The sequence below is a fragment of the Ursus maritimus genome, unplaced genomic scaffold, assembly GCF_017311325.1.
Source record: "Ursus maritimus isolate PB19 unplaced genomic scaffold, ASM1731132v1 scaffold_35, whole genome shotgun sequence".
NCBI classification, from domain to species: domain Eukaryota; kingdom Metazoa; phylum Chordata; class Mammalia; order Carnivora; family Ursidae; genus Ursus; species Ursus maritimus.
The window spans coordinates 6,509,981-6,537,146 of record NW_024426119.1 but is presented as its reverse complement, the minus strand read 5'-3'; the positions used below and the strand labels follow the sequence as shown (position 1 = coordinate 6,537,146).

The window sequence follows — 27,166 nt, the reverse complement described above, 5'->3', positions numbered from 1 at the left end:
TTAACATTATTGCTTTCCATGATACTAACTATGTATCTTTTGCCACTTAACATTATTGCTTTCCATGATACTAACTATGTATCTTTTGTATTTCCATCTAAATCCTCAAAAACAGTATTAAATGGTACAGGGAGAGAAGAAGGTTGGAGATCTTGTTTCTAGCGATCTGGTAATTGAGGTTAATTTAATTTACTAGTCAAAACCCTTTTGAGGGGGCGCCTGGGTGGTGCAGTCATTTAAGCGTCTGCCTTCAGCTCAGGGCGTGTTCCCAGTGTTCTGGGATCGAGCCCCGCATCGGGCTCCTCTGCTGGGAGTCTGCTTCTTCCTCTCCCACTCCCCCTGCTTGGGTTCCCTCTCTCGCTGGCTGTCTCTGTCAAATAAATAAATAAAATCTTAAAAAAAAAAAAAGTAAAAAAAAAACCCTTTTGAAATAATTGTTAAACTAAGTTAATAACTAGAATCTCACCCATGTCATCATTTCTTTATCTTGTTTCCAAAAACTTTGGAGATGTCTTACAGGCTATTTTACTGAAAGTCAGATATATTATGTCTACTACATCTAGGCTTACTGATACAAAGAAACAAGGAGAATCTGACATGATGTATTCTTAATGTATCCGTGCTGTCTCCTAGTGATTACCTCTGGCCTTCCTGTCAGTAATTAATTCTAGTGTCAGATTGACCAGTATGAATTTTGCTGTATTTTTCTTCTTCCTCTTTTCTGTGTCTCCAGTCTTCTGGTTCCTTTCCTGTTCTACATAATTCCTTAAAGTTCTCTAGAGATGGTCCAGGACAGTGCTTCCACACTTCAGGTGTAAGTGAATCTGCTGGGGGTCTTATTACAATGCAGGTTCTGATTCAGGAGATCTGGGATGGGGCCTCAGATGCTGCATTTGTTTTTTTAAGATTTTATTTTTATTTATTTGTCGGAGGAGGGGAGAGCACAAGTAGGGGGAGCGACAGGCAGAGGGAGAAGCAGGCTCCTTCAGCAAGGAGCCCAACGCGAAACTAGATCCCAGGACCCCGGATCATGACCTGAGCTGAAGGCAGATGCTTAACTGACTGAGCCACCCAGGCGCCCCAGATTCTACATCTCTAACAAACTACTAGATGATATTGGTCCTCAGGCTACTCACACTGGGAAGCTAGGAACTAGAAGACTTGGTGTTCTGGTAAGAGTTCTAGATTTTAGTGCCCTTCTAGAGCAGAAAGGTGGTGTCTGGTGGAGGTCTCTTGGGTCAGTCATTATACACTCATCAGCATCTGTATCCTCCAACAGGTAACCCTCCTCGTTCCTTTATTTTCAGTGTCTCTTGCTCCCGGTGGCTCCTTGGCCGCCTCCTTTTTGCATTTCTTGCCCTATATTGCCTTTCTTCCTTCTCGGTTCACAGTCAGGCTTCTTGGGAGAATAGTCTTAAATTTCATTCTTCCCTTTTATCGTCTGCTGATTATTCCTCAGTCAATAACTGATCATGTCACTCTCCTCTTTGGAGCCCTTTCCTAGCTCTCCATTCCTTCTGGCTCCTTATAGTGACATTCCACAACCTGGCTCCTGTTTCCCTCTCAGCTCACTCATCTTACACTCCAGAAATTCCAGTCTACTTGTGGTTCCCAGGCTACATTATTCTGTTTCCAGTCTCCTTGCCTTAGCTTTTATTATTCCTTTGTCCATAAAAGCTCTTCCCTGCCTTATTACCTGGCTAATTTCTTTCATTTTTAGATATTCCTTTCACTCTCTCTCTCCTAAGAAACTGAAGATAGTATGTCTATGTTTATTACTTGTATGATTCAAGAATGATTGAAATGAGGGGTACTGGTGTTTTCCCTCTTTAAGCTGCAGCTATAACTAGAATTACTGGAAGGAGATGTTACCTTGTATTGAAGGATTTTAAGGATACAAAGTCACTTGGTAAAGTCACCGTAAACCTTTTATTTATTTTTAAGTAGGCTCCTCACCCACGACCCTGAGATCAAGACCTGAGCTGAGATCAAGGGTTGGACGCTTAACTGAGTCAGTTAACTGAGGCACCCTACCATAAATCTTATTTTTAAAGATTTTATTTATTTATTCGATGGAGAGAGAGATAGCCAGCGAGAGAGGGAACACAAGCAGGAAAAGTGGGAGAGGAAGAAGCAGGCTCCCAGCGGAGGAGCCTAATGTGGGGCTCGATCCCAGGACGCGGGGATCACGCCCTGAGCCGAAGGCAGACGCTTAACGACTGAGCCACCCAGGCACGCCAATAAATCTTATTTTTAAAAAGGGAATACTTAATCATCACTCTGTAAATGAAGAGGGAAAAACATTTTTAATTAGTTTATCATCGTGTGAATTAGTCTAGCTGACGTATACAGTATTCATTGACCTAGCTTCACAGAAATGAAGTAGTAAAATAAAAATGATAAGATTTGTCTGATGAGAATATTTCACTAATGTGATCTGCAGAGACAGTGTGAATGGTAAGGTTTTCGATGATAGTTCAGAACTTTGACATCTTGCATTGTCCCGCTCTTGGGAGCAGAGTGACAGACAGGGTCACTTGCTGGCTTAGAGAGTGGCCTTTTGCAAATCACTAAACTAATTGGGGTTACTTGACAGTAATAAGAAATAGAGGCGGAGAGCTGCCTGAAAAGATGCAAACACTTGGTGGATTATTAGCTGGTTATTCAAACTAGAGGCTCAGGACTTGAAATAAGTCCCAAAGAAACTAGACTCTCAGCAGATAAAAATTTTTAATAAAATTTCAAATTATTTCCTATTGCTGTGGTCATCATCTCTCAGGCAACAAATGCAATTTGCCACCAGATGTGTCGTTGCTGTGACACTTGCAGATATGAGAGGGGGTGGTGAAAGGTGGAGATTGAAGTGCTAATAGATTTGAAACCTTATTTGCAGAATGATCTTAATGTGTATGTTTCAGAGATAAGTCTTAATCCTTTGTACATAATAGTTTTTCTGTAAATGTGTGTGGAGCAAATATAAAATATGTGAAATATTTAAAATTAAATGAAGGAAATAACCTTTGCCTTTCTTAAGGAATTGTTCTTTATAGTGTGGTTTTGTGCTTGCTGGATCAGTTGCATCCTAGATTTCTGTGACTATAGAGAAAGACATGCAAAAGAGAAAAGAATTGTCAGCTTCGTTAAGGATATAGCATGTGCTGATACAATTTCCTTTTCCCCAGGGATGTGGAACTGTTGATGAATTCCTTTCTAGCTGAAATGCCTGGGTGGGACCTCTGGTCTCCATTCTTTTCACCGATTTCCTGGCCAGCTTGTCTTGTGGGTAATGACTTTCTCAGTTTACGTTGCCTTTCAGCATAATACATTTATTCAAACTAAACTGTGTGTCTGGTGGGTTGTATCACAAAACCAAGAACCCACAGCCAGAGCTGGAGGCAATATTTTAAATTATGAAAGCTCATAGTCATAATAGTCTATTTTGTGAAATAGTACTTGGCCATGCCAAACCTGTTTCTCTTTTGAGAATAATGTTCCTGGGATAAAAATAGGACTTTAGATAAGATCAGTAGTGGGTGTTTTGAGTGTAAGTCCTAGCTCAGCCACTTGCTAGCATTTTGTCCTCGGGCCAGCTTTTATTATTATTTTTTCCAAAGATTTTATTTATTTATTTATTTACAATTTTATTTATTTATTTGCCAGAGAGAGAGAGAGAGCTCACAAGCAGTGAGAGTAGCAGGCAGAGGGAGAAGCAGGCACCCCGCTGAGCCAGGAGCCTTGATACAGGGCTTGATCCTGGGACCCTGCAATCATGACCTGAGCCAAAACCAAGAGTCAGGCACTGAACCAACTGAGCCACCTAGGTGTACCTATTTGTACATTTTTTTTTTAAAGATTTTATTTATTTATTTGACAGAGATAGAGACAGCCAGCGAGAGAGGGAACACAAGCAGGGGGAGTGGGAGAGGAAGAAGCAGGCTCATAGCGGAGGAGCCTGATGTGGGGCTCGATCCCATAACGCCGGGATCACGCCCTGAGCCGAAGGCAGATGCTTAACCGCTGTGCCACCCAGGCGCCCCCCTATTTGTACATTTTTTAAAAAAGATTTTATTTGAGAGAGAGAGTGCGAGCACACATGAGAAGGGAGGAGGGGTAGTAGGAGAAGCAGACTCCCCACTGAGCAGGGAGCCCAATGCGGGGCTCAATCCCAGGACCCTGGGATTGTGATGTGAGCCGAAGGCAGATGCTTAACCGACTGAGCCACCCATGTGCCCCTGTTTGTACATTTTTAACAGTAGCTTTTGAAGCTCTTGATAACCAAAAGCAGAGTAAAGGGTAAGTAATTTAACTGAGCTTCAGTTTTCTTATTTATCTGTATCCTAATGGTGGGAGGATATGGGCTAACATGCAAAACACAATGCCTGGCAAATATTGTTAATGTTTTTAGTCTGCTTTAACGTATCTGTTGTCCATACCATATCATTAAGTGCTCAACCACCTTCATTATCTGTTTAAAAAAAGGGGAAAATAAACCTCTACTGAGTTGTATGTGTTTATTGTGAGACAAAATTTGTATGTGTGAATATCTAGCCTAATGCTCTTTTTTTTTTTTGAAAATTGCCTTAAAAATGTATGTATGAAAGTGAAAGGTAGAGGGGGAAGACAGTGTTGTGTTATTAAAAGTATTTCCTTGAGGGGCGCCTGGGTAGCGCAGTCATTAAGCGTCTGCCTTCGGCTCAGGGCGTGATCCCGGCGTTCCAGATCGAGTCCCACATCAGGCTCCTCCGCCAGGAGCCTGCTTCTTCCTCTCCCACTCCCCTGCTGTGTTCCCTCTCTCGCTGGCTGTCTCTCTGTCACATAAATAAATAAAATCTTTAAAAAAAAATAAAACTATTTCCTTGAATTAAATAACAAATGAGCAGGAAGTTACTGTGGTCCATCGAAAGTTTGGCTCAGCTGGCTCATTGCATCTCTGTTGGTTTTAATGTAGTGTCAGAGCTTGTAATCGACAACTGTGTGAATTTAATGTGTGTTTCAGTTATATGAGTATTGGCTGATGAGAGAAGCAAGAGACACAGAGAGGAATCAATATTCTTGATACCCCAAATTGTCAGTGTAATGAATATAATTTGAGGGCTGTGAGCCACCTCAAAAGAAGGCATAAAATGCTAATTTGAATAAATGAATCAGGGAATAATGAAACCTCACGTCTGATGTTTTCCACTTGCACATAGTTGGTGCACGGAGCACGGCTGCATTAGTTCCTTAGAGCTGCTGTCACAGATGAGCACAAACTGAGTGGTTTAAAAGAAGAGAAATTCCTTCTCTCACAGTTCAGGATGCCAGATGTCTGAAATCAAGGTGTCCACAGGGTGGGTTCTTTCTGGAGGCCCTAAAGGCGATCTGGTCCATGCCTCTCTTCTTGCTCGTGATGGCTCCCACATTCTTGGAATTTCTTGGCTTGTAGCAACAACACTCCGGTTTCTGCCTCTGCCTTCGTAGGGCCTTCTTCCCTGTGTCTCTTCTGTGTGTCTGCTCCTAAAAAGAACACTAGTCATTGGATTTGAGGACCTGCTCTAATCCAGTATGGCCTCATCGTATCTTGATGACAACTGCAAAGACTGTTTCTAAATAAGGTCACATCCATTGCCAGGAAGAGCTGGGGTTAGGCCTTGAACATATCTTTTAAGGGGGACATAGTTTAACCCACTATAGTGGCAAATTCACAAAGTTCAAATAGAAACTCACCATCTTCTTCCTCCCCATACCCTGCTAACTTCTTTAACCACAACTTTATCAAGTTGTTTTACTTAACTAACTGGTTTCCCCTTACCTATTGGATTCGTTTTAACTTTTCTGCTCGGCTCTACCCTGCCTACCCAAGATGATATTTTACTGTAAGAAACTGGACCATTTGACCTTCTCTCATAACCTTACTTCCCCTCTCTGTGCTGTTACTCCTACATGGAAGACCTCCTCTCTCTTCATCTAAGTAAATCTCTCTCTCTCTCTCTGTTTCAAGAGATGGAGGAGAGGGGTAGGGGGAGAGAAAATCTTAAGCAGGCTCCACACCCAGCGTGGAGCCCAGTGAGGGCCTCAGTCTCACAACCCTGAGATCATGACCGAGCCAAAATCAAGAGTTGGGCACCTAACTGACTGAGCCACCCAGGTGTCCCAGTAAATCTCATTTCTAAGGGCAGGGAGTGTGCTTTATACTTTATTTTCGCCTGTGGCACTTAGCCCATTGGTAACACGTAGTAGGTGCTCCATAGACATTCTGATTAACTTTCTGATAACGTTGAAGGGTATCGACTCTGGTTTGGAAAGAAAACCAAATAATGGTTTTATGTGCTTGAATTCCAAAAGTCAAGCTGCTTGAGAATCACTCTCTCTTGATAGCTGAAATGATTTGGGTTGACTGTTGTTTTCTCTTTGACTTAAAACTTCCACCTAATATTGTATTTTAGTCTCATTCTGGTTCTATAGCCCATTTTGGCTCAAAAATAGCCTAAGGAGATGCTCCTGGCATATCATTTCGTCTGTGAGATGATTTTGGTATTTATTGTCAATACCGAGTTCAGGGTTTCGAAGATAATCTTTCATCAGTGGTATAATTTCTGAACACATAAATAAAACCAGCTTTGTAGTTTTGTTTTCTCATTATCATCATTGTTACAGAGCTGGGGAAGATCTGAAAGGTTTTCTAATTTAGTCTTCTACGTCTTCAAAAAGGAGAAGGCCTGTGGCAACACTGACTGCTTTCTCTCCCTTGTATTCTGTCTTACTCCAGTAAACTCCACAGTTGTAAACCTGAAGGGACATATATGCCAGATGTAGTCTGGGGCCCCTGAGGAGGTCCAGTCAAACACATCCATGGTCTGGTGGACCTCTGTTCCAATTCAGTTTTCTTACCATTAACAAGCCCAGAGCCATTAAGTGGGTCAAGAGCAGGTCCGTGTTCCTGGTTTTTCATGAACAAAAGGGTGAGGGTCAGTAGAGTTTCTTTTGTCTGGGTTACACTGAATACTCCTGTATGTGTGGTACTCATGGCTAGAATAATGAGTAGATATTTGCGAAGCAAATTGACCAGTGCCTGGCACATAGAATGCTATGAATATGTTTGAAAAGAAAATAAAGGGGCGCCTGGGTGGCTCAGTCGGTAAGCCTCTGCCTTTGGCTCAGGACGTGATCCCAGGGTCCTGGGATTGAGCCCCACATCAGGCTCCCTGCTCCACTGGGAGCCTGCTTCGTCCTCTCCCACTCCTTCTGCTGTGTTCCCTCTCTCGCTGGCTGTCTTTCTCTCTGTCAAATAAATAAATAAAATCTTAAAAAAAAAATGAAAAGAAAATAAGAACTGTAGGGGTGCCTGGGTGGCACAGCGGTCAAGCGTCTGCCTTCGGCTCAGGGCGTGATCCCGGCGTTATGGGATCGAGCCCCACATCAGGCTCTTCTGCTATGAGCCTGCTTCTTCCTCTCCCACTCCCCCTGCTTGTGTTCCCTCTCTCGCTGGCTGTCTCTGTCTCTGTCGAATAAATAAATAAATAAATCTTAAAAAAAAAAAAAAAGAAAATAAGAACTGTAAATTGCAGTCGCAGGCAGAGTGTATCATTCCATACTGCTCCACTCCAAAGAGTTCTATGCTTAGCATTTCTACAGGCTCTCAGCAGGCTGGGTCTCCTCTCCCCAGCCTTCCATTCACTCCTATTGTCAGATTTTTGTCTTAGGTCAGTTAACTTTCATTAACTTTTGCAAATGGGGACTATTGTCACAGAGGAGCCCCTAGGTTTCAGTGCGGTTTCACCGTAGAGACCTGCAAACCCCCATATCAGAGACTGGTGTGAATCGATACTCTTACGAAATAAGTTGACAAATACTGCTTTATTTTCTAGCTTGGAGCCCCCCAAAACTGAGCTTAATTCTTTATTGCCTCTGTATTTACAGAAAAGAGACCTCGGAAGCCTTTTTTTTTTTTTTTAAGATTTTAAATATTTATTCACTTGAGAGAGAAAGCGAGAGCATGAGAAAGGGGGATGTTCAGAGGGAGAGGTAGAAGCAGACACCCCACTGAGTGGGGAGCCTGACACGGGGCTTGATCCAAGAACCCCAGGATCATGACCTGAGCTGAAGGCAGATGCTAAACCCACTGAACCACCCAGGTGCCAAGACCTTGTAAGTCTTAAGGGCAGTGGTGTGCTGGTAAATGTCTAACAACTGGCTTTTTCTGGAAAAAAACCCTGGTTTGTTTTTTGCAGTTTTTGGGGCGTAGATCCTCCCACCATGGCCAAGCTTCCAGTGAAGTGGAGTTGGGAAGGGGTGTGTGCATTCAGCTCTCCTGAGCTGGGAGCTGGGAGCTGGGAGCTGGGAGCAAGCTCTTGCTGCCATTGTAAATGAAGGACTGAGGGGATGTGCCTTAGGGACCCCTATGGAAAGTGTGTGTGGATGCTGAGGAGCTCTCTTTACTGTTATTTGTTCACCGGCCATGGACAAGCACTGCTGTATGTATGTGCTGTATGTGCTGTATGATTCACTGTAGGAATAAATCATATGAAGTCTGCCCTCATGGAGCCTACATCCTATTAAAAGCTATTCAGGGGGCGCCCGAGTGGCTCGGCCGTTAAGTGTCTGCCTTCGGCTCAGGTCATGATCCGAGGGTCCTGGCTGGGATCAAGCCCCGCATCGGGCTCCCTGCTCGGCGGGAAGCCTGCTTCTCCCTCTCCCACTCCCCTTGCTTGTGTTCCCTCTCTCGCTGTCTCACTCTCTGTCAAATAAATAAATAAAATCTTAAAAAAAAAAAAAAGGCTATTCAGAAGTTTCCAGTTTTAGCGTTTTGGGACCTTAGCATTCTCATGTTTGGGGACAATTTGAGTCAAGGTCCCATACCACTTAAATAAATTTATTTATTTATTTATTTATTTATTTATTTATTTATTTATAAGACTTTATTCATTTGAGAGAGAGAGAAAGGGAGGGAGGAAGTGCACAGCAGGGGGAGAGGCAGAGGGAGAAGGAGAACCAGACTCCCCGCTGAGCAGGGAGCCTGATACGGGATGAGCCGAAGGCAGACATTTACCCATCTGAGCGAGCCAGGCATCCCACCACTTACATTTTTAAATGAGGAAAATAGCCTGGGCTCATTGTAGCTTTCCTGGGTGTGAAGCAGGTTGTGCTCTCTGGGTTGTCTCCAACTTGGAGGTGCAGAGACCCTAAACCTTGCAATGCCCAGAACATTGGCAGTGTGCCATGAGGGTTGGAAATTAAAGAGCAGAGAAGATAAGGGTCTTGTTTGGAGTTCTGCTAGTTCCCTAACTAATCCAGAGGAGGTGACTGTTGATTACTATTAATTGCCTCATTAATAGATACTTAGTGGAAGCTTAACACAGTGGACAAGCTTCTGGCAATAGAAAGCATGTCAAAGAATTGCAAAGGTCTAGATCCTCAAGAAGGGTAAGAAAGGGGTTGGAGAAGCTGCTGATGGCAGAGCTCAGAGAGAAGGATGATAATACAGGTTGTTTGGAAGAGGGTTTAGGATTCTTGGTGAAGAACCTCAGATCTTTGCTATGGAAAATCACTGACCCAGGCTTACTAACAGGTGGTGTGATTTGAGGGGGTGAGGTTTTCCTTTAGGAAGGTAGGTCCTCAGGAAACTCAGAAGCTTTATATAAGCAAAAGCAGAAAGAAAAGAGAAATTTTTTACTTTGAAATTAAATGTCTGATGCTGCCTAAGTCCTGCTCAGGGTTGCAGGGCTCTCCAGAACCTCTGCCCTCACTGTTTCTTGCCCATTGAGTGAATGATTGATATATTGCAGTGTCCAGCACTGCTGCTGCCTGGCTCAGCATCATCACGCAGCAGAGGTCGATTGTGGACCATTCACTTCTCTCTGTCTGGAATATGCATTGCTTCACTCAGGCCCAGGCCATCTGGATCTTCCTTAGAAGCAAACACCTACACATTTCTCATACTGGTTTGGAATTTAATACTTGACTGTGCTATCTTGAGCCAAATGAAGAGAACCCTGGCTCTTTTCTTTTCTAGTACGGGGACCCCTCATAGCTGCTTTGCAATGACTAGGGTGTTCCTGAGTATGGGTTTTGAATTACCTATATCACAGTCACCTTCTGGGGGTTCTTTTTTTTTTTTAATAATAATTTTTTATTATGTCAGTCACCATACAGTACATCCTTAGTTTTTGATGTCGTGTTCCATGATTCATTCCTTGCGTATAACACCCAGTGCTCCATGCAATACGTGCCCTCCTTAATACCCATCACCGGCCTATCCCAGTCCTCCACCCCCCCTCCCCTCTGAAACCCTCAGTTTGTTTCCCAGAGTCCATAGTCTCTCAAAAATGTGGAATGCTTCACGAATTTGGGTGTCATCCTTGCTCAGGAGCCATGCTAATCTTTCTGTATTGTTCCAATTTTAGTATGTGTGCTGCCAGAGCGAGCACTGGGGGTTCTTTAAAATACTCGTTCCTGTGATGTGCTCCAAACCTACTGAACCAGAGTCTCTGGAGTGGGATCTAGGAATCTGCATTTTTGGCAAGTTTCTCAGGTGATGTATAGGCACACTGAAGTTTGAGAACCACCGGTTTAGACTCATAGACTATTAGGAAAGAACTTCTGAGTTCCCCTGGGATCCAGCCTCCTCCCCATTGGAACAGATGCAGCCTGCCTGACCCTGCAGGTAAGCCTGGGAAAGGTCTGGAGCCTTATTTTTCCATTTAAATTAGGATACCCATACAATCTGGTAAGCCAGTAAGGACAAAGCCCCTTCCCAAGGGTCACCATTATGTGATATGCTGCTGCTCTCGGACCCAGGTCAATTAGCTGAGGGTGAATATAATTAATTATTTTGTTTACAGCAGCTAAAGTTTAATTCTCTGATTATGATTCTGTTATGAAACCCAGACATTTGCATGATGGTTGATGAAAAGGAGGTCAGTATGAGTAAATACTTTTTATTCCCTTGACTCCTGCTGTCATCCTAGTGTTTATGTGCCATGGGTGGCTTTTCTCAACTTGGTCACATTTTTAAAGTTTTCATTTAAATTCCAGTTAGTTAACATATGTTGTAATATTAGTTTAGGTGTACAATGTAGTGATTCAACACTTCCGTACATCACCCAGTGCTCATCACGCCAAGTGCGCTCCTTAATCCCCATCAGCTATTTCACCCATCCCCCCCACCGACCTCCCCTCTGGTAAGCACCAGTTTGTTCTCGATAATTAAGAATCTGTTTCTTCAGGGCGCCTGGGTGGCTCAGTTGGTTAAGCGTCTGCCTTTGGCTCAGGTCATGATCCCAGGTCCAGGGATCGAGCCCCACATTGGGCTCTCTGCTCAGTGGGAGCCTGCTTTTCCCTCTCCCTGCCGCTCCCCTTGCTTGTATACACACACACTCTCTCTCTCTCTGTCAAATAAATAAATAAAATCTTAAAAAAAGGTAAATGAAAATAAAAAATAATTAAAAAAAAATCTGTTTCTTCAAACTGAGAGTTATGAGGGGACTGGGGTGGGGGGGATGGAGTAACTGGGTGATGGAAATTAAGGAAGGCACGGGATGTCATGAGCACTGGGTGTTACAAGACTGATGAATCATTGAACTCTACCTCTGAAACTGGTGATACACGATATGTTAATTAATTGAATTTGAATTAAAAAATATATATACAATAAAGATTAAAGAGATTCATAAAAAAATCTTATTTCTTGGTTTGTCTCTCATTTTTCCTTTGCTTATTGATTTTGTTTCTTAAATTCCACATATAAGTAGGATAATACAGTATTTGACTTTGACTTCACTTAGCACAGTACTCTCTAGCTCTATGTCATTACAAATCGCAGGATTTCATTTTTTTTATGACTGAATAATATTCCATTGTGTGTATATGTATATGTATGTATACCACCTCTTTATCCATTCATCAGTCGATGGATAGTTGGGCTGTTTCTGTATCTTGGTTATAGTAGATAATGTTGCTATAAACATACGGGTGCATGTATCCATGTGTTTTAGTATTTTTGCATTCTTTGGGTAGATACTTAGTGCAATTGCTGAATTGTAGGGTGGTTCTATTCTTAACTCTTCGAGGAACCTCTGTACTCTTTTCCAGAGTGGCTGCTCCAGTTTCCATTCCCACCAACAGTGCAAGACGGTTCCCTATCGCCACATCCTCAGCAACACCTGTTTCTTGTGTTGTTGATGTCAGCCATTCTGACAGGTGTGAAGTAATATCCCATTGCGGTTTTGATTTGCATTTCCCTGATGATGAGTGATGTTGGGCATCTTTTCATCTGTCTGTTGGCCATCTGCATGTCTTTGGAAAAATGTCTATTTCTGCCCATTTTTAAATTGGATTATTTGTTTTTTCTCTGTTGAGTTTTATAAGTTCTTTATTTATTTTGGATACTAACCCTTTATTGGATATGTCATTTACAAATATCTTCTCCCATTCAGTAGGTTGTCTTTTAGGTTTATTGATTGTTTTCTTTGCTGTTCAGAAGCCCCCCCCCCTTTTTTTTGGTAGTCCCAGTAGTTCATTTTTGCTTTTGTTTCCCTTGCCTCAGGAGCCATATCAGAAAGAAGTTGCTACAGCCAGTGTCAAGGGAATTACTGCCTGTGCTCTCTTCTAGGATTTTTACAGTTTCACGTCTCACATTTAGGTCTTTAATCCATTTGAAATTATTTTTGTGTATGGTGTAAGAAAGTGGTCCAGTTTCATTCTTTTGCATGTAGCTGTCCAGTTTTCCCAGCTCCGTTTATTGAAGAGACTGTCTTTTTCTCTTCGGGTATTCTTTCCTGCTTTGTTGAAAATTAATTGACCATATAGTTGTGGATTCATTTCTGGGTTTTCTATTCTATTCATTGATCTATGTGTCTGTTTTTGTGCCAATACCATACTGTGTTGATCACTATAGCTTTGTAATATGAGCTAAAGTCTAGAATTGTGATGCCTCCAGCTTTGCTTCGCTTTTCGAGGTTTCTTTAAGTATTCAGGGTCTTTTGTGATTCTATACTAATTTTAGGGTAGTTTGTTTTACCTCTGTGATAATGGTGTTGGTGTTTTGATAAGGATTGCAATTAAATGTGTAGACTGTTTTGCATGGTGTAGACATTTTAGCAGTATTTGTTCTTCCAATCAATGAGCAGGGAGTGTCTTTCCATTTCTTTTTGTCATCTTCAGTTTCTTTCTTTGTTTAATTATTTTTTTTATAGTTTTCAGAGAACTGGTCTTTTACCTCTCTGGTTAGGTTTATCCCTAGGTATTTTATGGTTTTTGATGCAGTTGTAAATGGGATTAGTTCCTTAATTTCTCTTTCTGCTGCTTAATGATTGGTGTATAGAAATGCAATAGATTTCTTACATTGATTTTGTATCTTGCAACTTTACTGAATTCGTTGATCAGTTCTAGCAGTTTTCTGGTGGAGTCTTTTGGGTGTTCTATATATAACATCCTGTCATCTGCAGATAGTGAAAATTTTACTTCTTTGCCAATTTGGATGCCTTTTATTTCTTTTTGTTGTCTGATTTCTGTGGTAGGACTTCCAGTACCATGTTAAATAAGAGTGGTGAGAGTAGATATCCTTTTCTTTTTCCTGACCATAGAAGAAAAGCTCTGTTTTTCCCCATTTAGGATGATGTTAGCTGTGGGTTTTTCATATATGGTTTTTATTATGTTGAGGTATGTTCCCTCTAAACCTACTTTGCTGAGGATTTTTATCATGTATGTTGTCAGATGCTTTTTCTGCATCTATTGAAATGCTCATATGGTTCTTATCCTTTCTTTTGTTAATGTGGTATATCGTGTTGAAGATTTGCAAATATTGAACTACCCTTGCAACCCAAGAATAAATCCCACTTGATTGTGGTGAATGCTTTTTTAAAATGTGTTGTTGGATTCGGTTTGCTAGTATTTTATTGAGAATTTTTGCATCTGTGGTCATCAGGGATATTGGCCTGTGTAGTTCTCTTTCGTAGTGTTTTCTTTATCTGGTTTTGGTATCTGGATAATGCTGGCTTCATAGAATGAATTTGGAATTTTCCTTCCTTTTCTATTTTTTTTTAGAATAGTTTGAGAAGAATAGGTATTAACTCTTCTTTAAATGTTTGGTAGAATTTGCTTGTGAAGCCATCTGGTCCTGGACTTTTGTTTCTTGGGAGCTTTTTGGTTATTAATTCAATTTTTTGCAGGTTATTGATTTGTTCAAGTTTCCTATTTCTTCCTGTTTCAGTTTGGTAGTTTATATATTTCTAGGAATTTATCCTTTTTTTCTAGGTTGTTCAGTTTGTTGGTATATAGTTTTTCATAATATTCTCTTAAAATTGTTTGTATTTCTGTGGTGTTGGTTGTTATTTCTCTTCTCTCATTTGTGATTTTGAGTCCTTTCTCTTTTCTTTTTGATAAGTCTGGCTAGGGGTTTATAAAATTTTAAAATAATTTCAAAGAACTAGCTCCTGATTTTCTTGATCTGTTCTATTGTTATTATTATTTTAGTTTCTATATCATTCATTTCTGCTCTAATCTTTATTATTTCCTTCCTTCTGCTGGCTTTAGGCTTTGTTGTTCTTTTTCTAGCTCCTTAGGTGTAAGGTTAGGTTGTTTATATGAGATTTTTCTTGCTTCTTGTATTGCTATAAACTTCTCTCTTAGGATTGCTTTTGGTGCATCCCAAAGGTTTTGGACTGTTGTGTTTTCATTTTCATTGTTCCTATGTATTTCTTTTACTTCTTTTTTTGATTTCCTGGTTGACCCATTCATTGTTTAGTTGCATGTTGTTTAACTTCCATGGGTTTGTGGGTCTTTGCAGATTTTTTCTTGTGGTTGACTTCTAGTTTCATAGTGTCATGGTCACAAATGTGCATGGTATGATTTCAGTCTTTTTGTATTTGTTGAGGCCTGTTTTGTGACCTAATATGTGATCTATTCTGGAAAATGTTAATGTGCACTTGAACAGAAAGTGTATTCTGCTGTTTTAGGATGGAATGTTCTGGATATATCTGTTAAGTCCATCTGGTCAAATGTGTCATTCAAAGCCACTGTTTCCTTGTTGATTTTCTGTTTAGATGATCTCTCTGTTGATGTAAATGGGGTATTAAAGTCCCCTACTATTATTGTATTATTATCTATTAGTTCCTTTATGTTTGTTTAATGTTTCATGTATTTGAATGCTCCCATGTTGAGTGCATAAATGTATACAATTGTTATATCTTCTTGTTGGATTGTCCCCCTTATGATTATATAGTGTTCTTTTGTTTCTTGTTACAGTCTGTTTTATTTATGTATTTTAAAATTATTTTAATTTTTTGAAGATTTTATTTGAGAGAGAGAGCGAGCATGAGATGAGGGAGGGGCAGAGGGAGAAACAGACTCCCTGCTGAGCATGGAGCCTGATGTGGGGCTCATCCCAGGATCCTGGGATCATGACCTGAGCCGAAGGGAGATGCTTAACTGATTAAGACGCCCAGGCGCCCCTACAATCTTTGTTTTAAAGTCTAGTTTGTCTGATACAAGTATTGCTACTCTGGTTTTTCTTTTGACATCCATTTGCATGATAAATGTTTCTCCATCCCCTCACTTCTCAATCTGCAGGTGTCTTTTGTTCTAAAATGAGTCTCTTGTAGGCAGCATATAGATGGGTCTTGTTTTTTATCCATCCTGTTACCCTATGTCCTTTGGAGCATTTAGTTCACTTTACATTCAAAGTAATTATTGATAGATACATATTTATTGCCATTTTATTACTTGTTTTGTTATTGTGTCTGGGGATTTTCTCTGATCCTTTCTTGTCTTTGTCACTCTTGGTCTCTCCTTTCCATTCAAAGAATGCCCTTTAATATTTCTTGCAGGGCTGGTGTAGTGGTCATAAACTCCTTTAGTTTTTGTCTGGGAATCTCCTTCTATTCTGAATGATAACCTTGCTGGATAGAGTATTCTTGGCTGCAGATGTTTCCCATTCAGCACTTTGAATATATCCTGCCACTTTCTTCTGGCTTGCCAAGTTTCTGTTGAGAAATCTCCCACTAGCGCTGTGGGTTTTCTCTTGTAAGTTAAAGACTTCCTTTGTCTTGCTGCTTTTAAGATTTATTTTTTTCCTGGAAATTTAATTACAGTATGTCCTGGTGTTGACCTGCATTTGTTGATTTTGATGGGAGTTCTCTGTGCCTCCTGGATCTGGATGTCTGTTTTGTTCCCCAGATTAGGGAAGTTTTCTGCTATTCTTGAAATAAATTCTCTGCCCCCTTTTCTCTCTCTTCTTCTTCTGGGACTCGTATAATACAAATGTTACTGCATTTTATGAAGTCACTGAGGTCCCTAAGTCTAATTCTGTTGCCTAATTCTTTCTGTCTTTTGTTAAGTTTCATTACTTTCCATTACTTTGTCTTCTAGGTCACTAATTCATTCCTCTGCTTCTTCTAGCCTGCTGTTCATTGCATCAGGCCTGTTTTAATCTTGTTTATTGCACTCTTCATCTCTGATTGTTCTTTTTTAACTCTTTTATCACTGTGGTAAGGGTCTTACTGATGTCTTCTATTCTTTTCTCCAGCCCATTGAGTTTCCTTATGATTGTTGCTTTAAATTCTCCATTAAGCATGTTACTTTTGTCTGTTTCATTTAGCTCTCTGCCCATAGCGTTATCTTGTTCTTTCATTTGGGATAAATTCCTGTGTGTTCACATTTTATCTAAGTCTCTGTCTTCTTATGGGGGTTAGAAAAGCCAGTTACATCTCCTGCTCCTGAAGGTAATGGTCTTATGAAGATGTCACGTAGTGCCTGGGACCTGGTGCTTCAGGGAGTGTCTCTGGCATGTGCTGCATGTGCTCTGCTGTTGTGTTTTGGCTGCTCTGTCCCTCAGGCCAGTCATTTGCAGAGGCTCTCCTTGCTTGCTGTGGATAGTGTTTGGTCCCTGGCCTGAAAGTGGCAAATTTTAACTAGTGTGCTCTGGTCTGCTTATGAAATGAGACATGACACCATCTCCGCCAGAACTGAGGCTGTGCAGAACTCTCTGGTTGAGAGACAGGGGTTTGTGCTGGTCTTTTGGGGATGGGCTTGTTGCATTGGGACTGAGGCAAATGCGACCGAGAAGGGCGGTCCCAGCAAAGTGCAAGGGGGTGGGGCTTGGTGTAGGCTAGTTAATCAGCCAGTGATTAACTAGTTGGTGTTGTGCTGATTCCTGCTGGTGGCTCGCTGGCTGTTTACGTAAAGGGGCAGGGGAGAGAAATGGCGCTGGCCTTCTTTGTTCCTGGAGATTGTGAAAGCTGCCTCTCAGGGACATCATCCAACAGAGGAGCTGATAATCTCTCCACTGTGTGCCCCAGGCATTTTTCAGATAGCTGTTTCCCTGCTGTCTGCCGCTGGATTGTTTCTCTGCCTTCTCTCCAGGAATAGCGCAGTACCCTCTGAGCTGTATCCCATCCAAGCCTGCTGACCTTTATAAAACTCCAGCCTTTGGGGCACCTGGGTGGCTCAGTCGGTTAAGCATCTGCCTTTGGCTCAGGTCACGATCCCAGAGTCCTGGGATCTTCTCTGCTCAGTGGAGAGCCTGCTTCTCCCATTCCCCCTGCTTGTGCTGGCTCTCTCTCTCTCTCTTTCTCTGTCAAATAAATAAATAAAATCTTAAAAACAAAAAACAAAACAAAACAAAAAACTCCAGGCTTTAAGCCCTGCTGGGTGTAAGAACCCATGAAATTCAGCCCTTCTTGTTTTCCAAGCCAATGACTTTGGGAAACATTAGTCTTCTGCATCCCCCTGTGTGTTCCTCTCATTCTTACCTTTCTCTATGACCAGGGTTCCCTCACCTCCACAGCACCCGCCATCTGTTTCTCTCCCTTTAGTTGTGGAGTTTGTTCTGTCAGTCTTCAGGTCAGTTTCTGGGGTATTGAGGATGATTTGATAGTTCATGTAGTTGTGTTCATGGGATGAGCAGGGGTAGGACCCTCCTACTCTGCAGCTGTCTTCGTCTCCAGTCAACTCGGTCACATTTAAAAAATCTCTCAGCCCCTACGCTTAGATGCTTTTGACCATTTGGCCCACTGTTGAGGGAAAAACAACATGGATATCTTTAACTTGGTCCGATGCTGTCTTTTTATAGATCTAAACATCGAGATGGGAGGGGGGGAATGAAGTGATTTCTTTGGGCATGTTGGGCTGCAGTGAGCCCCCAGGTCTTGCCACTTCTAGGTGAGTGTTCTTTCCTTTTCAGAGGCTGCCTCCCAGCGGGAGGGAAGGGTTTTTTTTTTACAGTACTCTGCTGAGTCTCACAGTTCTTGGCAGACAAAATCCACTATTCCCATTTCTAAAGACCCATATTGTTTAGTGTTCCCCTGTGAAAGCAGGGAAATTGCATTGAATTGTCTCTTTAGTTTGAGATTAGGAGAAATTGTGTCTTCCTCTCCGTGTCTTGTTCTGTGTCACTGGGTATTCACATTCTAGAGAAGAGGGGTAGTGCTTGGCTTAAATAACCTAGGTCAGAGGACTGCCCTCAGTGCTTATGAGACCAGGTGCATTGTAATTACGAAGTTGTGTGATAATTATGCCACAGTTAATTAATTGGAAGACGTGTCTCTAATTTACTTTGGAGACCTACAGGTGATTCAGCTGTTGGGCTGGAACAGCTGTCCATGAGCAATGAAGTGGGGATGGCTTTGTTTTTATATTGCATCCCCATTCTTCTATCTCCTTTTTACCTGATTTGTTTTGGGGACCTTCCTGGCTTTTCAAGAGCACAGATACATTTCTTGTGGAATCAGCAGGTAAAACATCAACAAACAGTAATGCTAGAGTATTTGTCTGATTTCTTCGGAGGATGCTGATGAGCCAGTGACTCTTCATGTCTTCTTTTCAAAGGCTCTTTGTGATTATTACGAAAGTGATATTTTCTAAGGTGTGGTCAGTCCTTTTGGGGGAGCAGGGTAACATAAGTCAGTCATGAAGAGTAAGTTTGACAGTAAAATGTCAGTAACTTAGAGCTGTTTCCTGGAGGAAAGAACTTCAAAGTCATGGGGCGCCTGGGTGGCTCAGTCGTTAAGCCTCTGCCTTCGGCTCAGGGCGTGATCCCAGCGTTCTGGGATCGAGCCCCACATCAGGCTCCTCTGCTGGAAGCCTGCTTCTTCCTCCCACTTCCCCTGCTTGTGTTCCCTCTCTTGCTGTCTGTCTGTCTCTCTGTCAAATAAATAAATAAAATCTTTAAAAAAAAAAAAAAGAACTTCAAAGTCAGGAGATAGTTTGACATTCGGGTCAATGGCTTTTGACTCATGCAATTTGAGCAAACACCTAAAATGCTCTTGACCATGTGGCATCCCTGCCTGTTCCCTGCTCAGAATTTATTTTCTTATTTTTTACTTTAAGGACCCTGATTTTGTTTAGGGCAACACCGTGCCCAGATAAGAATACCTTCTAGACTCGCTTGCAGCTAGAAGTGCCAGTGTCACCTGGGTTTTACCAGTGAGTACTAAGTGAAAGTTTACTGAGTGGAGCCCAGGAATGCCATTTTTTCCTGGAAAGGGACACACTAGACTGGGGCATGCCTTTGCCCTTGGCCTTGGCCCTTTCCCCTTTCTGCCTAGTATATGAGTGCCATCCTAGAGATGAAATAACTGTTTTGCAACTCGGAGGACACAAGCTATGTGTTAAGAATGGCAGAGTAAGAAAATAGAAATTTGGGTCCTTGCCTTGATGACTTTTTTGAGTAGCTGCCCAGTCCTTTTCTGGACGTCAGGTTACTTGAGAGAAATAATCTTTTTTAGTTCAAGCTGTAGTTGGACATCTGTTAAGAAGTCAGATACAACTTTGAGAAATTGCTGGTTAGGTGGTCCTTATACATGGCATGTGTGATTATGGTCTAATACAAGGGACATCTCAACGTTTTATATAGAGTTGGTAATTTTAGATATGGAGAGATTGCCATCTCTGCTAGGCTTACTTTTTTGGAGGTTACAGGACACAAAGGTACAGAAACTTGCCAAATGTTCCGCCTAAGTGGTACCTTGCAGCAATCACGTATTATCCACACTGTTTGCAGTCCTTTGCTGAAGGAGGATTATGTCAAAACCCAGAGCAGTCAGGAGCTGGCACATTAGCATGACTTCCTTGTCTTAAGGGGGTGGGCCCTGAGGGATTTGCCTAAGACCCATGACAGCTCTGTGGACCTGATCTAGTGACTGCTTCCAAGGGAGGGAGGTCTTTGGACCTCCTTTTATTTCCTCCTCCGGGGCAGAGATTCTTTGACCTTATTTGAGGCAGTTCCAATGAGCAAGTTCTCTCTAATAGATCCATTAAATAGCAAATAACCATATTTCCGAGAAAAGATTTATCATAGGAAATTGGCAACCATTACATGTTCTCTTTTCTTGTCTCTACATGTACATCTTTTGGATCTTAATGTTACTTACATAAGAAAAATAGGTAAGAATTACAGATTGCTAATTCCATTTGTTTATGACAAGAAAGGAAAATAATTATATGCTGAATATTTCCAGACATTTAGGCCTATGGGGAGGAAAATTGCCCATGGATCACTTAGAATATTGTATATAGTATTTATTTATATGCCATCATGATGTTTCTCAAACTTACAGCAACTGCAGACTATGCTTTGTGCATGGATGGACCATAATTGGAGGTAATTTTTTTTAAAAGATAAAAAATTTTATTTTATTATTTTTTTAAAGATTTTATTTATTTGAGGGGTGCACAAGCCAGAGGAGAGGCGGAGAGAGAGGGAGAAGCAGAGAGAGGGAGAAGCAGGGAACCCGATGTGGGACTTAATCCCAGGACCCCGGGATCATGACCCAAGCCAAAGGCAGACACTTAATGGACTGAGCCACCCAGGCACTCCTAAAAGATCAAAAATGTTAGTAGTAAAAACCATGCTTCCCAACAGACAAGTAATAAATGTCTGTTAAGCTGAAAAGAAAACCATGCTTGAAAAATTCATAGTAAATGTTTTTCTTACCAGTGAAAAATATTATTTGCATTTTCTAAATAAACTACGTAATCACTTAGCTAGATGATGAGTTCCATATCCAGTGTGTGTTTTTTCTTTCTCCTTCTTTTACTAAGACAGCAAATACTTCATAATTAGAGTCTATTAGGAGTGGCAGCAAATGTTCATGACGACTGTCATTTGGGTAAGTTGGCTAATTCAGAGGAACATGTGTCCAGAAATGATGGCAAGCTTTTTCACCTGAAGAACGGAGTCAGTGTGTCTTTAGAGGCTCAGTCTACAAGTCTACGAGGACATCTCCCTCAAATTGGCCATTGGGTCTTCTCAAAGAATCTCTGTAACTTATTTTCAATATTTAAAATAAACATGTTTTGGGGCGCCTGGGTGGCTCAGTCGTTAAGCGTCTGCCTTTGGCCCGGGGCGTGATCCTTGCGTTCTGGGATCGAGCCCCACATCAGGTTCCTCCGCTAGGAGCCTGCTTCTTCCTCTCCCACTCCCCCTGCTTGTGTTCCCTCTCTCGCTGGCTGTCTCTCTGTCAAATAAATAAATAAATAAATAAAATCTTAAAAAAACAAAACAAAACATGTTTTGGTTCTGAATGAAAGGATGAGGAAAATCAGGATAACTAGTTATATTGCTGACATTTGCCACTCGAAATCCTGCAGTCTCTCCTCCCCGGTTGTTAGCTGTGTGGAACAGAACACTTGAGTTTCATTCCTTGTTTCAAAAATTTGCACGAGCACCCCTGACAGCCAGAGTGCTTCTGGGGGAACAATCAGTCTGGGGCCCTCTGCCCATTTCTTTGCAGAGCATGCTGAGAAAATAAATGCTCAGGGGCTGTGATTTGATCTATTCACAGTTAAAAATGTTTTCAACAATACAGGATTGACAGTAGGAGGCCTGTTGTTGTGTGTCACCTGGTTTAGTGAATAAAGCAGTGGGCGTCTGGCGTAAAGGTAAAATTTCTTTCAATTGTTCAGCACCTTTCTTTCTCGTTATAAACATAGCTGGAGATTCCATCAGTACTGGTCCTAATGTACCTTTTCCAATTTTCATAATAGTTAGGGAAAAAAAAGTTAGATGATACACCACCTCTGTAGTTTGGGGTTTCGGTGATATTCAGAACCAAGTGTTTTTAAGCACGTCTGCCTCAAATACATCCCACTCATATCGTAACTGATACACCTGTTCTCTGCATGGCTGGTTTCTCCTAACTGTGCAACACTCTGCAAACCAGTGAGTGCATGTGTGACCGGAATTATTCTCCCGTGTTGCTTGCCCTTGATGTGCGATGCCCGACAGAGCCATTGATAATTTTGTCAATACATGTGTAGTCTGATTTGCCTTTGAGCATTTTGTCGTGAACCTGGTGGCTGGCGCTCTGAGTTTCTTGGAAATAGAGTAATCTTTATTTGTTTCGTATGAGGAATGCCACTTGGACTACCGCTTCTGTAGTTTTGGTGTATTTTCTGCCCTTCGTGACAAAACGAACCATTGAATACTGAAAAGCATCATTATGTACTTGTTTTGAAAAAACTTAGGAAGTTTAATAGGGATATTGGTGTGTGATTTTTGAACTTTAGTTTGAAAGTGATGTGAAAGTTTTGACTGCCTCAAGTCAGTCTTGGGTAAATGTTCATGATAAAAACATGCTCAGAAATGGAATAATTTTTGTCCACTGTGATCTAACTCTTAGATATTCCTTGTAGTTGATTCCTTCACTGATGTGAAATCATCCCTGTTATATATTCACATTCTTCGCTTGTACTGGAATGAAATTTACGATTTATATTTAAAATATTATTGTGAGTTCTAAATACTTTTGTTGCTACTTTAATTATAAGCTTAGGCCTTAATGAGCACTTGTGCAACATCCGTTCATTTGTGTGAACAGGGGATAAAAACACAATACATTAGTAACAGTGAAAAATGCAAATTCTGTTAACAAACAGCAACACACAAAGATGTTAAAATATGTTAGTAGAGATTACCTGCACCAAGGACTACCTGTTAAGAGTCTGGTGGGTGTGAAACGTAACACTATTAAGAACATAACAGGATGGCTGTGAAAAATCCTAATCAGTTTTGCATTTCAAATTTATAAGGTATTGGGGAATAAAACTAATTCTTCCAAATTGCCATATTGCCACTGGACCACTTAACATTGTCTGTACTGACCTGTACTGTTATATATATGAGAGACTGTCACAGGCCAGCCAATGAGAAGCTACTATACCTCAAACTTCCAGTTTACCCCGATGGATTTTTGGTTTACAACAGCCTTCCCAACGCCCGCCTTTCCTCTATAAAAGAGAGAGCCTCCTCCCCCTGCTTCTGCAGACTCACCTGTGGTGCTGTCATTGCTTGCCTGTCCCAGATGGCAGTTTTCTGCTATTTCCAAATCAACTGACTTTCTACTGGTAAAAACAAACAAACAAAAAAGACATATGTTATCTCATGCCTTTTATTTTATTTATGTATTCATTTATTTATTTATTTGAATTATAGTTGACACACAGTGTTACATTAGTTTCCGGTGTACAGCATAGTGATTTGACAAGTTCATACGTTATGCTCTGCTATGCTCACAGTGCAGGTAGCTATCATCTGTATGTCATAACTTTAAAAAAAATTTTTTTTTAAAGATTTTATTATTTGAGAGAGTGAGCGAGCGAGAGAGAGCACAAGCAGGGTGGAGGGGCAGAGGGAGAGGGAGAAGCAGATTCCCCTCTGAGCAGGGAGCCTGATGCAGCTGACATGGGGCTCGATCCCAGAACTCTGGGATCACAACCTGAGCCAAAGGCAGACACTTATCCAGCTGAGCCACCCAGGCACCCCTGTCATGGCTTTTAATAGGAAGTTTCCAAATATGTACACTCATTCTTCAGCATTAATTGGATACTAAGTATATGCTAACCACTTTGTTAGATGCTGGAGATAAAATGATGAACAAGATATACTCCCCTGCCCCTTAGGGAATCATCAGCTGACAGTCTGTTGGGGAAGACAGAAACATAAACAAATAGTTATAATTCCTTGTGCTAAGTGTGATGCTGGAGATACTCCAGTGAGAGCTCACTATGGTACATGGAACTCATAGGTATTTAGAGTGGCTAGAGCATAAATTAAAGGTCAGAGAGTGTTGAAAGGTGAGGCTGGAGTAATGGACAGATCAGATCCCACAAAACTGAACATGGCTGGTTAGGAAGCTTAGAATTTGTCCTCTGAGCCTCGGAACCACAGAGTAGTTTATTTGTTTGCTTCCTTTTTTTTTTTTTTTAAAGATTTTATTTATTTATTTATTTGACAGCACAAGCAGGGAGAGCAGGGAAAGGGAAAAGCAGGCTTGCCGCTGAGCAGGGAGCCTGATGCAGGGCTCGATCCCAGGACCCTGTGATCATGACTCGAGCCGAAGGCGGACACTCAACTGACTGAGCCACCCAGGTGCCCCCACAGAGTAGTTTCAAACAGGGCAGGACAAGGGCAGGTTTATGTGTTCCCAAAATCATGCTGTTGACTGAAGGGTGGACTTGATGGAGATAATCTTATAGGCAGACAGACCAATTGGGGGGCTGTTGTAGAATTCAGTAAGTTACGATGAGGGCTCAGAACAAGTTGTGTCAGTAGGGGTGAAGAAATTCATAGGGGTGACAAATTCAAGAAGTACAGGGGACAGGATTGTCAGGATTTGGTGATTGACCAGATATGGGGGTGAAGGCTGGGTTAAGGTGAACTGGAGGAGGATAATTAATTCTTTAGACTGGGTATCTGTGGTGGTGCTATCAATAAAAAGAGATTGAGTTCAGGGGAGAAGCAGGTGGGATAAAGTAGGACATATAGGAGGTAAGGTTTTAAGTTTGTTAAAGTTGAATTTGAGGTGCCTGTTGAATACCCAGTTAGGTCTAAGAATCTAAAGCTTGCGGGTATAAGTGTAGAATCATGAGAATAGATGAACAGTCCATGAAAGTATGGATAAGTTCACCCAATGAGAGTATTGAGAAGGCATTTTAAAAAGCAAATGAAATGGGTCACATGAAGGAGACAGTGAAGGAACATCATGGGAGTGGGAGGAGCACTGTGGGAGGAGCACTGTGGTAGTGAAGTACCCCAGAAGCCAAGGGAGGAGGGAATTTCCAGGAGGGAATGATCAGTGGCATCAAACCCGGCAAAGACTAGCCAATGTCCATTGGATTGGCAAAGAGGAATGCATGATGGCCTTGGGAGAGAAGAGTTTCAAAAAAGTGGTCAGGTCAGTTGCTGTGGTACTAGAAGTGAGTGCGAGGTGAAAAGTAGAGAGTGTTTCTCCCTTAAGCTATTGTGGTTAGTTTAAGATCTCCTAGCCAGAGGGGCGCCTGGGTGGCGCAGTCGTTAAGCGTCTGCTTTCGGCTCAGGGCATGATCCCAGCGTTCTGGGATCGAGCCCCACATCAGGCTTCTCCGCTAGGAGCCTGCTTCTTCCACTCCCCCTGCTTGTGTTCCCTCTCTCGCTGGCCGTCTTTCTCTGTGTCAAATAAATAAATAAAATCTTTTAAAAAAAAAAAGATCTCCTAGCCAGAGAAGTTCTGAGTGATGACAAGTTTGAGGGTATTCATTGTGTGAGTGAGTGAAGGGAAGAGAAAATCAAGTTCATTGGCATTGACAGGTGCAGGAATGTGGGTCTGGTCACCCACAGGAGACTTGAAAATCATACTAAACAATGGTAAGGCCTGGGGTGGACTGAGGCTATGAGTCAGGTGCTAAGATCTTCAGTAGATAAGGAGTTATGCAGAGGTTTGCAGATTACAAAAATGAAGAGGGAGTAGAAGGAGATACAGCCAGAGACCATGAGCTGTAAGGAGCCAAGGTTCACATGAATTTAGAAGGACAATGTTCTAGATGCAGCAGTGAGAAGTGAGGAATCTGATGACCCGGTTCCCAACCCTGCGGTGGAACGCATAAGAGAAAGAACTGTATCCAACAGGGAAGCAGGGCATTGGGTTTTAGTTAAGGCCCAAGGCTACAGGGAGCAGTCTGTGAGGTAGCCAGGACATTGTCAGGTGTTTGTCTTAAGAGTACAGTGTGAGGTAGGAGAAGGGAGAGAGAGGAGGAAAGCAAGGTCAGGGAGAAGCAGCCCTGAGCAATGTAGGGATGGACGTAAAAGAGTACAATTTTGGACGTATGACAGAATGTGAAGTATGGTAGAATGAACTGGCCTCAATAGATACTTTGAGATAAAGTTGCTTTAGGTGTCAACAGGCATCTAAAAATCAACTGATGACCTGTTTCAGTCAGGGATGTGTGACTCTGATCGTATTCTCCCGCTGTCCCAGAATGAGGTGAGGCGGGCTCTGCTCTGCAGGAACACCATAATTGCTCAAGGTTTCAGCACTGGACAGAGAGTTGAAGACTGGGTTTTAGTCCTGCCTCTGCCGCTAACCTGCTTTGTCATCTGGGACAAATCACTTAACCTTTTAAGACCTCATTTTCTTCACCATTTTCAAATGGTAGGTTGATCCCATTTATTCTCTAGTTTTCTTCTATTGAATGTGATGCTTTTGGTACCATTGTGGTACCATGATAGCACTCAGTAACCTCTCACTGTAGTCTCCAACATGACCACCTCTCAGGGATAGACACATACGTGTACAGCAAGCCTGCCTGCGCGCATTATCCCACCCATGGTGTTCAGGAAAGACCACATCCTCAGAGCCTAAACACATAGAGGTTTCTTCAATATGCTGCTCACCTGACTTCAAAAAAAAAAAAAAAGGCCCTTCAGCCAGCTGACCCTCTCTCACTGTCATTCTGGTTATTATTATTATTTTTTGTCCCATTCTGTTCATTGGTATAATGATGAGCTCTATTATCCAAAGAGCTTTGAAGTGGTTTCATAACTAAAGGCAGGAAGTATATGTGATGAAGGAAAATGCACCTGTCTTCTGTTTTTGAACACTCCTTTCAGGAAATACTCCATGTGTCATGGAAGTTGGGAACCAGGAGTTGGGAACCGGGAGGCTTAGTGCATCTGTGACCTAGTTCATAGGTGGGTGCCAGTTTGATAAAGGGCAATGATATTTAGGAAGTATTTGCTCACATTTGATGGGGCATCTGTTGTGTTTACAGCCTACATTTGGATTTGGGGGTGGGTCTGGGTGAGCATGAGAGTAAATGAGTGTGTGTTCAGGGATGTTTACTTGAACATATCTGTGTTGATGGGGAGAAGGGAGATCAACCTATTTGGTTCTTAAGCTTTTGTTCTCCATCTTGTTCTTATGTTTCCTGGCAACGG

At 41.8% G+C, this 27,166-nt stretch overlaps 1 protein-coding gene and 1 non-coding gene across 2 annotated transcripts in view; one reads left to right on the top strand and one right to left on the bottom strand.

Annotated features, from left to right (window-relative positions):
- Positions 1-27,166, top strand: part of GPR176 (G protein-coupled receptor 176) — a 120,923-nt gene that overhangs the window by 20,491 nt on the left and 73,266 nt on the right. The gene's annotated exons all lie outside the window — the stretch shown is intronic.
- LOC121100241 lies at positions 10,301-10,406 on the bottom strand. The gene has a single exon (XR_005831997.1). It is a non-coding gene; the product is annotated as a U6 spliceosomal RNA (small nuclear RNA).